The sequence below is a fragment of the Sarcophilus harrisii genome, chromosome 3 (genome assembly GCF_902635505.1).
Source record: "Sarcophilus harrisii chromosome 3, mSarHar1.11, whole genome shotgun sequence".
NCBI lineage: Eukaryota > Metazoa > Chordata > Mammalia > Dasyuromorphia > Dasyuridae > Sarcophilus > Sarcophilus harrisii.
In genome coordinates this window covers 202,408,024-202,421,616 of record NC_045428.1, presented here as the reverse complement: position 1 = coordinate 202,421,616, position 13,593 = coordinate 202,408,024, and the positions used below count along the sequence as shown (strand labels likewise).

Below are 13,593 nucleotides of genomic sequence, written 5' to 3'. Positions count from 1 at the left end.
ATGAAAAAAACAAATTGTTTGTAATGCTTACATATGACCAATAGAATACAAAGTCCTTGAAAGCAAGTCTTATTTTCATGTGGTTGCTGAAAACTGCTTTGCCCATGTCTAAACCCCAAGGATGTAATTTTTTATTTCTTTTGCCCCTTGGTATCTATCCCTCATAATAACATGAAAAAAAAAGTTCCTCTAGGTATAGGAAAAATCTTTTTTTTGTTTTAAATATAGGATGTAAGTAGCAACCTTGACCACCACTCCTCCCTACTACTCTTCAATAAAAAAAGGATCATAAATGAATTTTTGAAGTTCTGTTATGCATTTTTTGTTTTTAAAAAGTGTGTATATATAACATGCATGGTTATGCATGTGAATAATTTAACTTGATAGTATCAACACTATTCATATTTTTGTACTCTTTGCAATGGTCTGCTTTTCTTTTTTAAACTTTAATTTATTTACATTTTTGTTGACTCCTTTCTCTTCTTCAAAAAAATCATTATCACTACTTTTTTCATAGCTCTCCCTTAATCCCCAAACTTCTCCTGTAACAAGCATAATTAAATGAAAAAGATCAATATATTATTAATATCTAAGAATATGTGCTCTAGAACATAAATTCTTTCATCAAAAAGTCCAGAGAATGCTTCATCATCACTTTTTTGGAGCTATGATTGGGCATTACATTGATTTGCATTCTTAAGTCTTTCAAAGTGATTTTCCATCATCAGTGAGTTTTTCCACTTCTACTCATTTCCTTCCACATGAGTTCATGCAAATATTCCCAGGTTTTTCTGAATCCATTCTTCCCATCATCTTCCTTAGCAAAATGACATTCCATTATATTTATATCCCTAATTTGTTTAGCTATTTCCCAACTGATTCCCAGCTAACAAAGTAAAAAAAAAAAAAAATCTTTGCCGCAATAAAAAAATCCTAATATAAATATATATGTATATTTTAACATATGGTTCTTTTATCTTTGCATTTGACCCCTTTACATTCCAAACCATTTAGAAAGCATTGTACATGTCATTTTTTCCCCTGACTCCAAACTAATGGAACCTACATTAGTAGGTTTATTAAAAAGAGGCAAGAACAAATTAATAATTTATAGAGACTAAGAAGCATATATAAATATGGAGGAGAATCTATTTCTTCAAGTAATAATCAAAATATAGCTAATACAAGTCAAAAATCTTAGAACATAGAAAGATAATAATAATTGATACCGAAATAGTGTTTTAAAGTTTATAAATTCTTTTATATATATTATTGAATTTGAGCCTCACAACAACCCGAAGTAGATGTTTCTGGTATCGTAGTCAATAAATACCTATTAAGCATCTGCTGTGTTATAGCTAGTGGGCTAAATATTGGGCATACAAAGACAGCCTCTCTTTACAAGGGACTTGCAATCTGATGAGGAGGACAACACACAAATAGCTATGTAGAAATAACATATGCATGGTAAATTGGAGATGATCAACAAAGGGAAAGTATCATTACTGAGAAGAAACTGGAAAAGCTTTTTAATAGAAGGTAAGATTTTAACTGAGACATGAAGGCCACAGGGGAAGAAATTATTATTTCAGATTGCTTCCTTCCACTTAACGATACCTTCCCACTGCTCTCTTTTAATTATTCCCTATTTATCCAGTATATATTTTGCTTTACCTACATTTTTTGCATATTTTCTCAGCTTGTTAGACTTTAAACTTCTTGAGGAAAAAAAAGGTCATGTAGTCCAAAAGTTTCATTTTTAATAAATGAGGAAACTGAGGAAAAAACATAAAGCCTCTTTTCATCTTTTGAACTTAATACAGTAGGAACTTAATAAATGTTTATTAATTGATAAATATGAGATGCCTTTATATTATGTAATCTGAGAAAAATGTAATCTATAAAAATGCTACCAGTTAGCATTGATATAGTGCTATAAATGTATAAAATGCTTTATAAATATTTTATCCTCAAAACAAACTAGTGAGGTAGATGCTGTTATTATCTCCATTTTACAAAGGGGGAAACTAAGTCTGAGATGTTGTGATTTTCAGCATCATACAGCTACTGAGCATTTGAGATCAGATTTAAATATCAGTATTCTTATTTGCTCTATATCCTCTGTATCACCTAACTACCTAGCAAATGAATATTTTGTAGAACATTTTCCCTTATACTTCAACAGAAACTTTTTATATTAATGAAGATTTTAAAATACCTTATACTTTTACTTGTGCTCCTTACTGCACCCCATCGTTATGTTGTTTCTGTACTAATTTTTAATAAACATGAAATAAAACTTGAGCTTGATATTATGTTTCTATAAAAAGTATATAGTTATTACAATTGAAGTACCATGTTCTACTCTCAGTACCACATTTTAAGAAGGATATTATTAATGAATAGTAGGAGCAAAGGAGGATTGTAAACAACAAGAAGTAGTATTGAGAGAAGAAAAATGCAGGGTGGGGTGGGCGGATGGTATCTATCCTCAATCAAGTATGTAAAATATTTTCATGTGAAATACAAATTATTTATTCTGTATGATACCAGAGGACAGAAATAAGATCTGTGGATAGAAATTACAGGGAGGAAGATTCCTCCTCAATAAAAGGAAGAGCTTTCTAACAAATAGAGTTCTTCAAGAATAAGGGCTGAGTTTTAAGATAATGAGTTCTCCATTACTAGAAGTGCTCATTCACACTTTTATTTGGCAAATATTTATTGAGTTCATATTCCAGGAAATATATATATATATATATATATATATATATATATATAATTATATACATACACACACACACACACACAAATATAAAGACTTTCTGTTTTGGATATTCCAGAGGAGTGATCAATATTGAATAGGAATTTAGATTCTGTTCCCTTCCAACTCTAAAATTTCATTCTAATCCTTTTTGATTCACAGAAGATTACAGGATACAATGCCAAAAGGAACTCCAGAGATCAAACAGTCCAAAAATTTCATAAAATAGATGGGGAAACTAAGGCAGAGAGAAGCTAACTGAAATGTCCAAGGTCACCTAGTTATTAAGTGTCTGATGTAGAATTTGAACTTAACTTTTTTCTGTCTCCAAGCTCAGCTCTCTATCCACTGCACTACCTAATTGATTTCCTTTTAAATTTAAAGTTTTTAACATTCATTTAAAAATTTTTTGTGTTCTAAATTCTCTCTCTCCCTCTAGTCCTTCCTGTATCCATTCAAAATACAAGCAATATGATAACTATCATGTGTGAAATCATGCAAATTTTTTTCAGTAAATTGACCTTTAGTAGGTTTATAATAAACTCTTAACATATTTGTTAGATGCTATGGCTGATACCTTCTATTAAATTTTCCCCAAGTATTTTTTTCTTGTAGCAGGTATCATTTACACATTATTTATATAATTTTAAATAGCTCAATAATTGGGGAAAGCTAGATGTTGTATCAAATGGACAAAAAATATTTGGGTTCTTGAATTAATTTTTTTCTTTTATATGGATGCCTGACATTGAGTATACATATCCTACTAAAAAGAATGTTGTACTTAATTTCCTGGTAACCATAGCTGCAACCTTTTAATGTTTAGTTCTCTATTATAAACTACCTTCTGCATTGTATCAAAATGTTTCACCTGACAAGAGCGATCTTTTAGAACCTTAATAGTAGCACAAGTTCAAATCCTCAGGCCTCCTGCCAAAATGGAAGAAAACGTTCCTCTTTTCTTTTACTACCCACTGAAGAAAGAGATGTCCAGTGACTAAGAGATCTCTCACCTTTTCATGGACAATTCTACAATGTAGTAACTATACATAAAGAAAAATGTGGTGATATCATAATGTTAGGGTCAGATACTTGGGTTCAGATTTAAGATCTATCATTTACTGTGTCTACATCCCTATGCAAGTCTATCAGTTTTTCTAAGTCATCTATGTACTAGCAAAGTAGTGTGAATATCAAGTGGGATAATGTATGTAAAGTGCTTTGGAAGCCCAAAGTTCTCTATGAATGTTGTTGTTCAGTCATATCCAATTCTTTTTTATCTCACTTGAAGTTTTTTTTGGCAAAGATAATGGAATAGTTTGCCATTTTCTTCTTTATTTCATTTTTACACACGAGGAAACTGAAGCAAACAGGGTTAAAATGGCTTGCCCAGGGTCACACAGTTTATGAGTGTCTGAGGCCAGATTGAATCGGGAAGATCAATCTTCCTGATTCTAAATCTAGTGCTATATCCATTAAGCCACTCTAGCTGCTCTTATGCTATTATTATTTTGAATATTAAGTGCTAGGAAATTCTCACAGGCTAGAAATAGGGACATAGTGATAGATTCTACATCTTTTATCTATGTATCATTCAATTAATCAGCATATTTATGTATAAAGCGCTTTGTGCTGGGAACTGTACTAGAGACTGGGGAAACAAACAAAAGTCAAAGAATATTTGCTTTTAAAGAGCTTATAGGCTTTGTGGGTGGATGGGGACATAAATATATATAGGCATATACTAAGTAGTCATAAAAGAAGCATGATATAATTTTTTGAGGCACTAACAGCTAAAGAAACCAGGAATTTCTTCATATATAGTATTTGAGCTGAATCTTGACAATAATTTGGGATTTTTAAAAGAGAGAATTTTGAAAAGGTTCATCTCTAGGTTCAGAATGATTACTTTTTGGTTATAACAAGCCTGGGAAACCATCTATTAAGTTAAATGGGGTTTGAAATCTGTATCAGGGCAGGATTATTTACAATGATGAAATTACAGATCTTAATGAGTTGTACAGTAATAAATTAAGTTACACAAGTTTTTTTTAACTATTTGGTTCTTGATTCAAATGAAATAGCATGTAAAAGTTTAACAAAGGGAAACATAATGTAGTTTATTATTAATTTTTCATATATTATGAATATATAATACATGCTATATGTTATATAGCAATAGAAATAAACAATCAACAGATGATTTAAAATATCCATAGCTTAAAGTTATAGGTTCATTGTCATTGAATAATACAGGTGGAATAGATCCTTTCATGCACTGATCCTTTTTATAGGTAAAGTTCTTGAATAATTTTGGGTAATCACAGTGCAAGTTGGGTTACTTCCTTTTATATTGGTCTATCATATATCAATTCTCTCTCAAAAGAATTCTCATTGTGCCACTTGGAGTCTCATGAAGAATTCAGCACTATGGTACAATTAAAACCTTTATCCCAAATAGATAACCTGATTAGGAGAAAGGCAGAACTCTGTGCACCCTTTCCCTTTTCCACATGGTAAAAATTGCCAGCAAAAGCAGAGAAAATAAGTGATTTAATAAATCATTGGAAGGTTAGAGAGAAAAGCAACTATTAGAGACATTGGCATGCATATAAGAAACTCCTGCAATCTAATTATTGACTATGAGGTATTGATAATGATTTTCCTTCCAAGAAACAGCCACAAAAAAAAAATCAACAGAATTAGATACTACCAAACTACATTGAACTACATAAAAATGTCAAATAAACTGGCCTTAAAATATGTTTAACATCCATTCTTCCTTTTCAGTACAAGTAAGTCTTCGAATGAAATACAAAGCAAAGAAATAAAGTGCATATGCCTTCAGAGAGTAATCTGAAAGAAAATAAATCTCTTTTGTTTTTGATTAGATAGAGAATTTTTGGCTGACTCCCAAATCAACTCTACATCCGAAACTGTACTTTTTTTTTTTTAATAGAGGTGAGCAAAAGGGAAAAATAATCCATAAAATTCATGGTGTTGTGGAAAATAGAAACATTTTCTAGTATTACACGCTTCTCAATGACAGAGGCTAACAGCTGATGGTTTTGCCTTCTCTGTTACAACTGATTTTTTGCTACATGAAATTTTAAAAATCAGAGTTATTCATAGCCCTGGAAAAAGCCCCTCATTTTACAAATGAGGAAACGGAGGTCCAGGGATTCACAGATAGTTTAAAGTAGAGAACAAGCTAGAACCTAGAATCTGGAACCCAGGGATTGACAGGTAGTTTAAAGTTGAAAACAGATTCATAGTACCAGTCAATAAAGAAGCAAAAACAGTTTGTTTAATCCTAAATAATGCATAAATTTAAAGCTTCACTCTTATAAAAGAGAGAGAGCAGACACACACCCCTTATCATTTTTTAAATACCTGATTTGTTTTCCAACAGTTATAATTACTACTCTTTAATTCAGAAATATGGCAATTCATAGTGTCCATGAAGTCAAGTAAAATAAACATGTTCATATCCTGAACTGGCAAACAACATTTATCCAGAATCTTTTAGCAACAATCAAGCCAATTATACACACCCCTGTTTCGTCTGCTATAGTCTGCTCATTTCCAGGCTGCTACCACACTGACATAAAAACAATCTAAAAATAAAAGCTGGTTAGATATCCTGACCTGACCATGGCATACATGATAATTAAGCAATGACAGTGGCAAATATTTATTTTTTCCCTGGCTCTTTATCTCAAAGAGTTTAACTAATGCAAAAAGAGTTACCTGTTCATCCTAAGAATCTATTACAAAAACAAAGGTGATTACACATGCACACATGCTGCTTACCCATGAACTAAATTCAGTTGCACCTCTGCTGTCCTCTCTATTTGGATCCTGTTATTCTTGAAGAAAGAACTTAAGCCTGATTTTATTTTTTTGTATGAAAAATGCAGTTGTCTTGAAACTGCATATCAAGTGTCTGAGAAAAAGCCCAGCTGGAGCTGCTATGGCTCCCAGGATACCTTCTATTGCCAGAGACCTCCACTACCATGAATCTTGGCACTAGAGTGGAGAAAAAAGGTGAAATCATTTCATTTAAGCAGCAAGAAGCTCTTGTCACTTCAGAGAAGTGGCAAGCGGTGTCACTGAGTGAGGGACTCTGCGTGCATGCGTGTGTGTGTGTATGTCGGAGAAAGGAGGAGGACGGAGGGAGGAAAAGGGGGGGTAGAGAAAGGATGCAGAGAAATACAAACTACATTCTCTCCTCGTTTCAATGGGATGTTTTTGCAGAAATATAAGGGCAGCTCAGAAGGGCTTGTCTCCCATAGGGGGGAAAAATCCATCTTCCACATGGATCTACTAAAGTAGCCTGTAACTGTGCAGACTTTCCTTATTAGGAATCAGTCAAAAAATGTTGGAAGCCTCTGGTAAAATCCCTCTGAGCATGGTAAAGAACATTTGACATTTCTTCTGTCTTAGGATATTTACTCAGTTTTCATGTTGCATTTGAAAACTATCCCCTCCATTTTTTTCTCTAACATTATTCTAAACATAAACAATAACAACGTTTTTTCATTCTTTTATATTGAAGCACAAACACATGGGATGAATTGTATGTTCTTCATGGAACAATAGTTCTTGAAAAATAGCTCATTTCCTAAACAGTGTTTGCCATGGTCAGAGTGAATATAATAACATGGTTGTGTTTAAAAGAGAGGGGTGTGTGTGTGTGTGTGTGTGTGAAGTCAAGAGGACAAGAAGACACTCTGAACAACCAATTATGTTGATCACAGTCACCCTCCACATGGCACCTTACCAAATAATAACTCTAAATGACATATTTGTTTCCCAGTTGATATAAATTTATGGTTCTCTCTCCATTTCCTAAACTAATTCTACTAACAAAAGACCCATTATGATTAGAGTTCATAAAATAAACAGAAAATAATTTAGCAAAAGCCTGTTGATATGACATTGAAGAAGCTAATATTGCTTTTAAAAAATCATTAAGATATTAATCTTAGTCATTTGATATAAGCCACACTCTCCAGCTGTAGCCTTTTGCATTTGTTCACATCAGGAAAGAATAAAAAACAACAATTGATGTTAGATAGTGTTGCCATAGTAAACCTAGTTAAACATTAATGAGTCTCAGAATATAATCAATTTTGTTCAAAAGAATAGTACAGGTCAAATCCTATTACAACAAATACCATTACCAAAAAAAAAAAAAAAAAAAAAGACAAAACAAAAACAAAACCCAAGTCTCCTCTGTATTATGAACTCACTTCTCAAACATAACACTTCAAATAATATTGGATACACAAAGTTCTAGTACACCAAAAGTACTGAACAGTGCCCTTGGAGTTCTTTATGATAGTATTTGACCTGTGATTATGTACTTCTGTCTTTCCTACTTTCCTCTTCCCAATTCCCCCAAGCTGGTTCTCAACCTCTTTCCATACTAAGCTTTTTTTGATCAGGACTCACCACTGAAACAGAAGTCTAAGTTTAATATTGAAACTAACATATTTCATAATTAAAGAACAACTTTAAATGTTCACAGTATATTGAAATCTAGTGTTGGACTATATGTCTGTTTTCTAAGGATAGACAGTCTGGCTAAATTTGGAAGATTCATCACTAGGTTGGTTGAAGATAGGTGAATGTTCACAGACATTCTTCAGGACAATTGATTAAATTAGTGAGACCAGATCTCCACTGATGATGGTATAAAAGTGATAAAAAATATCTGCAAAGTCCCTAATAATAACAAACATTTCTTTAACAGTATGACAATTCTTCAAGATAGATAATACAAGCATATTGCTCACATTCTGCAGATAAGGAAAATAAACCAAAAGGCAGTTCAGAGATTTATAGCTGGTTATACTGAAGATGTTTGAGAAGAAGAGAGAGAGAGAGAGAGAGAGAGAGAGAGAGAGAGAGAGAGAGAGAGAGAGAGAGAAGACAACACCTATATGAAGAAAAAAAATAAATCCTTTCACAGGGTTGGCTAATGTTCACTTTATGAACACAAATGGATGGTTGTTGGAATCCTAGTGTTAACTCAACTTGAAACAAGGTACTAAGTGGAACTGAGAAACAAAGCTTGTGTTCATACCTGTACTCACTGGAGTTCACATGTTTGGGAGATTTCAGGGTTAGTATGAGATATCCGAATTCACACCTCCTTTGAAACTCTCAGGGCCAGAGAGTACTCTGGGAGAAACCCATAATCCCTCTCTCTCAGAAAAGATCGTATATAAGAAACAGAGGCTCTCTCGGAGAGTTGAGCTGAAAACACTGAGAGAAGAGTTCAGCTGAATTCGATTGGAGAAGGGAGCATCAGTTCAGTTGAGGAGAAGCACTCTCTCAGAGGCACAACCAGATTCGGCACTCTGGGAGATTGAGAAGCCAAAAACTCTCTCTCGGAGGCAAGAGAGATTCATTGCAATTTTCACCTTGGTGCTGGCTGGAGGCTGAAGAAAGCAGAGGCAGAAGCAAAGGACTATCTGCAAGAGCTCTTGGAGCCAAGCAGAGAGATAGACCTCTAAGAATCTAGTTATCCGGGAGCAAGGAAAGAGACAAGACTTGGAAGGAGAAAATAAACATTTGCATTTTATCAGCTGGCTGCATTTTGGAGTGATTAATACTTTTAACTGAAACTAAGGCTTCCTCCAGAAAACCTCCCCAAGACACCTGCTCCCAGAAAGAACCATCTTGCATTATTATTTTAAAGAAGAAAAACACCACATTTTGGCACGCGAACAGGGATCCCAGTCTTATATATTATAACCCAGGAATGATGGGAATACCTCCACCAACCTTGAGTGCTCTTGATACTCATGAACCAGTAGGACCCATTGTGAACAATGCAGATACAGAGACAGAGTGAGAGGACAGGGTGAGAGAATAAAACCCAAAACCCCATGTCCAAAATGCAACCAAAGCTTTCACTGGGCCTCTGAATGTAGATGGACCCAGAGGAATGAGAGGCAGAGCCCAGCTCCAAAGTATCAATCAAAAGACATGATAGCAGCTAAGGTTACACCCAGAGAGTCTTTAGAAATTCAGGACTCTGATGTCATCAACCAACAGAAAAGCAATCAGGATTACAGTTGGGGAGAATACAGGCCTTTTAACCAAACAGGGTAGTATTCAGTGCAAACAGACAGTTGGGGAGAATATAGACCTTTTAACCCAATAGGGCAGTGTCCAGTGCAAACAGCTCCAATGTAATTACCTGATGATGAGGAGAAATCCCAAAAGTGGTAAATAGAAGGGAATTAGGTTAACTGCTTGGGGAAGAGGGTTTGCTTGTATCTCTATAGGAGGAGAAGGAATCAGATGGGTGCCAACGAGCCGTATTCGCCTTGTCCATCAGAGAGAAACAGAAAAAGCAGAAAAACCTCAAAACAAAGGAGAAGATTTAAGAAACATCTGACACTGAAGGAGCATGGCTGACAATGAGACTGTTAAAATAACTTTAAAATCTTCAGGAATCATTGTATTTCTAACACAAGAAGAGACTGTTTCAAGTTCTTCAAAACAAAGGAGAAGATTTAAGAAACATCTGACACTGAAAGAGCATGGCTGACCATGAGACTGTTAAAAGAACTTTAAAATCTTCAGGAATCATTGGATTCCCTAACACAAGATGAGACTGTTTCAGCAGGAATCATTGAATTCCCTGAGATGAAAAATTGTTGATGAGACTATTGAAGTACTTCAGAGCTTACAGGGATTATTGGATTGCTGGCACATGAACTAATGGACAATGGATTCCTTTTGGACTATTTTTAGAACTTATGGACATGTGTAAATTCTTCATGTTATTTGTTGATTCATGTTATTTGTTAACATTACTACTAGCCTGCGTTATATTGCTATGTGCTTATGTATTTTATGAAATTATGTATAATGCCTCCTATATTGATGGATTTATGTACACCTTGTTTCATACCTGTTTCAAGTGAGCCCTTTTAGAAATCCCCTAATCTAATTTGATTTTCTATTTCCTTTGGTGTTTTCATCTCCCTTCCTGAGATGTCCGGGAGGGTGTGACCACCTTATTTTTATGGTGTTTTCACTCCTTTTTTGAGCAGTCAGGGAAGGCGTGATCACCTTTTTGGGGGTTCTCACCTCCTTGAGAAGTCAGGGAGGTCATGACCACCTATGTTCTAAATCAAAAGAAAGGGGAGATGTTAGAATCCTAGGTGTTAACTCAACTTGAAACAAGGTACTAAGTAGAACTGAGAAACAATGGTTGTGTTCACACTGTACTCACTGTACTCACTGGAGTTCACACGTTTGGGAGATTTCAGGGTTTAGTATGATTAATACTTTTAACTGAAACTAAGGCTTCCTCCAGAAAATCTCCCCAAGAAACCTGCTCCCAGAAAGAACCATCTTATATTATTATTTTAAAAAAGAAAAACACCACAGATGATCAAGGAATAAAATCCCTTTACCTTTTGTCCCAATATAAATCAATTGGCAATAATTTATTATATTCCTATTCTGTGTAAGACACTATATTTGGTGTTCTGGGGAACACAGGGTACCATAAGACACAATGATTATCCTCACTGACCTTGGGACCTAGTTGGAGGACAAAGAATTATCTCTCTAGTCAAAAAATATAAGACTACCACTCAAGACAATACAACATTTAATTGTAAACCAAACAAGTGCTACAGACAGTAATTGGCATTAAAGCTTTGAAGAAGGAAAAAATAGCTGGTTGACAAGTATGGTGGACAATATCTGATTATTTTCAAGAGAAAAAAAAACAAAAAAAAAACAGAGACTGCTCCCAAGAAGCTTGCAAAGGAATAGGTCACAGGTACAAGAATATATAATTATAATATAATATAAATTACAATATAACAACCACAGGTATTGGTTTTAAGGCATCTGACCTAAAAGTATACTGCAATGTCAAATAACATTTCTCATAAATAGGACAATTTCTTCAAATTAATAGTTGTGGGAGACTGTATCTTCACCAAGTCTTGTGAAACCCATCATCTGTTTTAAGAATGGTGCCAAGTCAAGTCCATAGAGGATATGCAAAAATGGAAAAGAACTGTCTCCTGAGAGATCTCTGGATATTTTGGACAGATGGGTCTAAGCTAGATAAACAAAAAAGTGGAGATAAGGAATTCCCTCAAATATTTTCTTTCATGACTTAAATATCAACTATGTGAGTTTTACCAAATAACAGGACAAGAAAGTCACTCAAGAAACCTTGGGAAAAATTATGCACATATATATGTGTATTATATATGTATGTATATATGTATATATACAAATATAACCATAAGTACATATATTAATTAGATTATAATCTAGGAAATAACTGTAAATAAAGGAGAAGAGGAGAGAGAAGAGTTTTTATCCTACAATTCCTCATTTATCAGTACCATCACCCCAGCCTTTCACAGGCTGAGAATATCTAATCTGTTGTCAAAATTCTGAGTCTTCACTTTGGTTCCACCTTTATTGTCCCATGGGATGAAGCATTTAAGTCTATACATTTCTGGTTGCCAATGTTAATGGGGTGAGTAAATTCAGGGAAGAATATTACGTGACCATTTTAAACTATTTTTAATTTAATCAAACAGCCACCATAAAAAACAAACAAACAAACAACAATAAAACTTTATAGGTCCTGAAAGTTAGAGACACTATTAACCTACATGGATCCGGAATGTCAAACTTAAATAAAACATTAAATCTAATTTATAGTTGTGGTGGCATTTTGAATTGAATTGAAACTCTGGTTTTACCATCTCTATGACCTTGCCCAATTCATTTCATTTATAGAATGAACTACATGCTTTCTAAGGATAGTATGCTATAGATCCTCTAAAGTCCTCCCTCCTATAAATTTGATGAATCTAAATATTTTTGATGCATGTGAAATTTTTACAAGGGACCACTAGATGGAACTCTGGATTGAGTTCTGGGTATGTTGTCAGTAAGACTCATTTCCTGACTTCAAATCTGGCCTCAGACACTTACCAGCCCAATGACCCTGGACAAGTCACTTAACTCTGTTTGCCTCAGTTTCCTCATGTATAAGATAAGTTGGGGAAGGAAATAGCAAACCAATCCAGTATCTTTGCCAAGAAAACCCCATTAGGGTTTCCAAGAAAGTCAGACATGACAACAAAAATTCATTTTTTACATTTAATAATTTAGAGGGGAAATTATTTCTAGCCTAATTTTTCTAGCTTTAATTTTTCCCTCTTTTGTTAGGAACAAATGTCAAAGCTCTGGAGATCATGGTTTGGAAATAGTGCATTAATTCCTTCTTTCTCAAACTGTGCTGTGAGAAGCATGACCAAGACCAAGTTTGGGGTTTTTTTTTTTCCCTTAAAGATGAAACTTATATTGCTTAAGGTATTTAAATAATAATTTTTAGAGAATTTTACTGTAAGAGTTCTGCCAATTTTTCATTTAAACAGAAGAGGTGTAGCACTATGAAAAAGATTGAGAGCTATTGTACTAAATTAAACTGAATAGATTTTGGGGCTGTAAAACTGTAGTATGGCTTCAGTAGAGTATCTTTTGAAAGACTTAGGTAGCTAATTAGTTGGCCCAGTGGATGGAGAGAGTCCTGTATCTGGGGTCAATGTTTGAGTTCAGCCTCAGCCTCAGATCACTTTAATAGCTGTGTAATTTTGGGCAAATCATTTCACCCCTGCCTTAGTTTCCTCTTCTGTAAAATGAAAAAATAATAACTCCTATCTTCCAGGGTTGTTGTGAAGAGAAAATGAGATATTTATAAAACTATGCAATTCTTAAAGTACTATATTAATGCTAGCTATTATGCCTTTCTGGTTAAGAAGGCA

At 34.1% G+C, this 13,593-nt stretch overlaps 1 protein-coding gene across 3 annotated transcripts in view; it reads right to left on the bottom strand.

Moving 5' to 3' along the window:
• ARHGAP6 (Rho GTPase activating protein 6) overlaps positions 1-13,593 on the bottom strand; it is a 580,691-nt gene that overhangs the window by 126,717 nt on the left and 440,381 nt on the right. The window contains exon 1 of one of the 3 annotated variants that reach the window (XM_031959003.1): positions 6,578-7,416. The exons of the other annotated variants lie outside the window; for them this stretch is intronic. The gene's annotated coding sequence lies outside the window, so the exon portion shown is untranslated. Of the gene's footprint in view, positions 1-6,577; positions 7,417-13,593 lie in introns of those variants that run through there. 3 annotated transcript variants of the gene reach the window in all.